Source organism: Magnolia sinica, chromosome 3 (genome assembly GCF_029962835.1).
Source record: "Magnolia sinica isolate HGM2019 chromosome 3, MsV1, whole genome shotgun sequence".
Taxonomy (NCBI): Eukaryota; Viridiplantae; Streptophyta; class Magnoliopsida; order Magnoliales; family Magnoliaceae; genus Magnolia; species Magnolia sinica.
The window spans coordinates 92991211-92996597 of record NC_080575.1 but is presented as its reverse complement, the minus strand read 5'-3'; the positions used below and the strand labels follow the sequence as shown (position 1 = coordinate 92996597).

The 5387-nt window shown below is 38.7% G+C and overlaps 1 non-coding gene across 1 annotated transcript; it reads right to left on the bottom strand.

Annotated features, from left to right (window-relative positions):
• Nucleotides 1–4531: 4531 nt before the first annotated feature.
• LOC131241718 (small nucleolar RNA R71) lies at nucleotides 4532–4638 on the bottom strand. The gene has a single exon (XR_009169275.1). It is a non-coding gene; the product is annotated as a small nucleolar RNA R71 (small nucleolar RNA).
• Between the last annotated feature and the right edge of the window lie 749 nt (nucleotides 4639–5387).

Below are 5387 nucleotides of genomic sequence, written 5' to 3'. Positions count from 1 at the left end.
CAAATCCAGAGTGCAAGTGGACCACAACACAAGAAACACGGGGATTAAACACTCACCATTGAAAACTTCTTGTGGGCCATAGGAGTTTTGTATCCAGCTGATATTTGTGTTTTCCCTTAATCCGTATATGTGTGATCATATGAACAGGTTGGATCACAGAAACAAATCAGTGTGGGACCCATGGATGGCTTCAGATTTAAACGATAGATGTCAATATCCCCTTGTTTGCTGCGGTGTGGTCCACTTGAGCTTATAATCTGCCTAATTTTTTGGCACAAACCCTAAAATGATATGATAAAATAGATAGACGACGTGGATTAATCACATACATCATGGTGAGATCCACAAATTTCACTTAGTCATTCCCCACCCATTTTTTCAAAAAGTAAATTCTAAAAATTGACCCGTGATTACGGTTTGTATTTCATCTCTTCCAAACAATAGAAATAGGTTATAATTACCTATTTACCACCATTTACAATGGTAAATAGGAAAACAAACACGCCCTAAAAGTAAAAATAAAATTTCAGCACTCACAGTATACCACCTTAGACCTGAACCATAGTCCTTTTGGAGATTATGGGGTCAACCAAGCCAAATGACCAAATTTCAAAGCAAACTGAGGAGGTTGCGATACTTGAAATGTCATCAGTGGCACTCGAAGTGCACAAGCAAAACTCGAAGTACCACTTCAGTCTCTAATGAGCCCACCCCAGCTAATTGTTGCTCCTTTGGATGAGACAACTGCATTAGGACTACCAATGTCTTGAAACTTTCCTCTAATTACTTGTTTACCATCCCTCCCAACTAATGAGAGAGTATCATGTAAAACCTCCCTTACTCTTGTTGAGGGTCAAATATTGCATATTAAACCCCAGTTATTGCTTAGATTTACAAGCATGATACCGTTTAATGGCCCGATTTAATCGTGTTTGTGATAAAGAGTGTATTTACGAGCATGGACTGAAAAAAGGATGCTTAAAGCATGGATTTAATGCTCTGATGACACCAAAGGCAAGGGACGAACTCCAAGGGACCAAGATCTACAGAATTATATGCCAGAGAGTCGAGAAAATCGGGAAACTGAAGCTCAAGTGGCCCAAAAATCATCCAGAGTGCAAGATCACAGGGTTCCCACCATCCGTTCGGCTTGAAACTACATACATGACTTGAAGACCATAAAGTAACCATACACATCGAATTTTGGCTGTTGGATATTGGTGGAAGTGGCCCAACAGATAGATCATCCCAGAAATCATTGATTTACTTTCCACCTAATATCTGGATCTGCTTCAATTTTGGTCTCAACTCATTAAATGAGCTGAGGAAATGAATGGACGGAATGGATCTTTCACAAGAATCATGGTAAACCCCATAAGGGGGCGTGCGAGTGCATAGGTGGTGCACTCCTGCGGTGCACCGAATCCATACAAAGGGTCAGCAATCGCTGACCCGTGTCATCTTCAAAAACGGAAACCTCCGTTTTTCTTCTTTCATCAGCGTCCGCAAGGACGATTTCAGTAGGTCCCATCCCTCATCCAGATCATGAATCTGGACCGTCAAAGGTTTCAAGGGAGGGGGTATTACCCTTTCCTAGGTGGCAGAAATACACCGTGGAATAGAAGATCGTGTGGGCTACACCAAATCGAATTCAAAAACATTCATACCCGAATGGTTTTTCGAGCAGAATGCAGTGGACAACGTTAATTTCTCAAAACAGTAGTAAAGTGGGCCCCAGAACGTCACAGCGCCACTGCATAGGCTCTGTTTCACAACAGAACCTGTGCACCATCAGGTATCAATGGTTCGATCTGGACCGTCCATTAGGAGCCCAAGGACCCTCTCATTCAAGCCTAGGTGTCCTTGTATTTCCATGCACGCGAGCACGTGTCAATCATGATCAAAAGAAGGATGGACGGCGGAATGAATTCTTCCCTGAGCAGGATCGACAGACAGCCAAAACCGGCTGTCTCCACTGAAATTTCGAGGAGAAGCTGGTGAACGGAGTGGATCTCCTGTCTGACTCAAGAAAGGGCCCCCAGAGAACATCAGCGTAAGTAAATTTGTCTCCTGCTGCAACAGGGAGTGCGTAAGAGCCTCTTACGCACTTCCAACTATCGATTGGAACATCCTATAAGTGAGAGAGAGAACGTGAGACAGAGGGGGAGGCTGACGCACAGGAAGAAGAGAGAGGGATCAGAGCTGGAGACGTGGAAAGCCAAGAAGAGCAAGAAGGAGAGAGAGAGTTTCGGCCTGCTAGTTCCGTTTCTTCCCTATTTTCTTTAGTTTTAACTGTTTTCTTTTAAAGATGTTTAGCCTAATCATGACCATGCTAGGCTAAACCTCTTAGCTAGGGCTAAGAGGTAAAGCTTGTAGCGTGATGGGAGAATTTATGCGTGTGCCTTTTGTTTAGATTGAATGGATTTTGCTTTAATTTTATTATGAAAATATTTTTACTTTTTAATGGTCTGTTGTGACTGAAATTACAATGGGTCTCCGATGGCTTTGAGTATTTTTTTTCCTTATTTTAATTATGACGTCAGGAAGCCCTGTTGTTCGCCATCGTCTCCTGGGCATAGTTGGATGTCAGTACCCTTCCTAACCTTCATATCATGTTGTTTGGTTGGTAATTAGTTTAATTCTGTTGTTTACTTTATCTCCTGGGCATGGTTTGGTGATAGAATCCATTCTAATTCATATAACTTTCATCTTTTTAAAAAACTATATCAAAGGAAGTTCAGTCTAATTTTCATGGTTACACCCTTCAACTGGATGAAGATAGACTCTAAGTCCAATTGAGTTCTGATACAGGCATAAGATCTCCCTGATCTCTACAAGTGGATCCTCTGAATCCCTAGTTTCCTTTCTCTGAATTCTTTAAAGTTTTAGATATTATTTCATCATTATTCATCAAATTACATTCGATTTAGATTTTATCTTAGTTTAGTTCTAATTGTACTTAGTTTCAGATAACGTACAGGTATCAGTCCCTTGGGATTCGACCTCAGTCTCACTGAGTTTATTACTACATCACAACCATATACTTAGGGAGTGAACAATTTTTTGGTGCCGTTGCCGGGGATTGACGGTTACGTTTTTCTAAGATTAACTAGTTTTAAGATTAGTTTAAGATTAGGATTTGTTAATTTTAGGTTAGAATTTTTTCTGTTTTTTGAAACTAATCTGTTTTCCTGTTTTATAGGATCTCGACATAAACTTCTAATTTGGTAAATCCTTTCTAACTTCTCTACTTTTTCTATTTTTAGAATTAGGATTTTAGTTTTAGAAACTTTCTTATTCTAGGTTCTTTAAAAAAAAAAAAAACTAACTTTCTATTTTATTTTTTTGAAATTTTCTATTTCTAGGCTTTCATTTATTTTAGAAAGTTTTTCCCCTTTTAGAAACTAACCCAACTTTCCCATCTTGTAGGATTCTGACATAGGTTTCTAAATTGGTAATTTCTTTTTTAATTTCTTCCTTGCTATTTCTATATTAGGATTTGTTTTTTTTTTTTTTTTAGCAAGTTTCTAATTCTAAAATCTAACTTTGTTTCCTAATTTATTTTTAGAAATTCTCTACTTGTAGACTTTTTGTTTAGAAACTAACCTTCCTATTTTGTAGGCTTTTAAGATAGAAATTTCTAATTCGGTAAGCTCTTTCTCTACTTTCTATTTTTCAGATCTCTTTTAGTAACTTACTTTCTAGTTGAGGACTTTCCTAATTTATTTTAGAAATTTTCACTTTCTTTTAGGAATTTCTTCTTTTAGAAACTAGTTTACTGCTATCTTTCTTTTTAAGGATTTTCTAATTTTAGCCCTTCTCTTTTTAGAATCTAACTTATTTTGTTTTATTTTGCAGGTTTTTAACCTAGGGACTCCAATTTGGTATCTTCTTTCCAAACCTTCTTTTTCTAGATTTTTATTTCCTTTCTTAGGATTAGGTTTTGAATTTAATTGAGGGCTGCAAGTGTTTCATGCCCAAGTGGGCCCGTGACAACACTCGACGTCTCTTGACTGAAGGAGGATTAGTTGAGGAGTTGACTATCCATCGCAGGACTAGACACCACTCGAAATTCCCTGAGTTAATTGAAGTGATGGTTGAAAACCAACCTCTTCTACCCCAGCCTAGGGTGGAGGACATTCAGGATAAGAATGAGGTGCATCAAGCGCCCCCGCCTCGTACTTTACGAGATTATTTACAACCAGCGAGGGTGAGTATGCCCTCATGTATGATTTTTTCTAAAAATACAGGACATATGGACATCAAGCCAGGGGTTATCTAACTCCTTCCCAAGTTCCATGGGCTTGAATCTGAAGAACCATATCTACAATTGAAAGAGTTTGATGAGATCATAGCCACTTTATATTTTCAAAATGTATCTAAGGACACAGTCAGGCTGAAACTCTTTCCTTTTTCCTTAAAGGAGAAGGCTAAAACATGGTTACATTCACTGCGTCCTAGATCCATTGGCACATGAAATGATATGCAAAGGGAATTTATAAAGAAATTTTTTCCACATCATAAAACGATTACCCTTAGAAAAGCAATCATGAACTTCACACAAAAGGAGGACGAAACATTTTACCAATGTTGAGAAAGGTTCAAGGATTTGGTCAGTTCATGCCCACAACACGGCTTTGAAACGTGGCGCATCACAATTTTTTTCTACGATGGACTGACATCTTCCATGCGCCAAATGGTCGAGACAATGTGTAATGGAGAATTCATTAATAAAAATGTCGACGAGGTATGGGATTACCTCGATAGTCTTGCTGAAAAAACACAATCATGGGATTATTACCCAAAATCGAACACCACGTTTAGGCCAACTCAATCTAAGGAGAAAGGTGGATTGTATCTCTTGAAAGAAGAGGATGATCTCAAGTATAAAGTGACTATGGTCATAAGAAAATTTGAGGCCATGGAAGGAAAGAATGATAAAGTTAATGAAAGTGTTTGCGGCATCTGTGATTGCAACATTCATACAACTGAAAATTGTCCTACAATACCTGCCTTTCGAGAAGTGTTGAATGAACAATCCAATGCCGTGAATACTTATCAAAGACCTTTCAATGGACCGATCTCTAATACATACAATCCTAGTTGGAAAAATCATCCAAACTTTAGTTGGCGAAATGGACAAACTGCTACCCCGCAAGGTTTCTTCAATCAAATTCCAAATCAAGGGAAACCTCAAGAGGATCCAATTCAAAAGCATATTCGAGAACAAGAGCTACTTAATCGAAATTCGGTACAAGCGTTTCATGATGTCCACACAGCATTAGGAACGCTTGCGTCATCTATTCAAAGGATAGAGTCACAATTAACAAGTGAAGGGAAGGGGATGCTTCCTGCTCAACCTCTCCCCAATCTCAAACCGCAATATG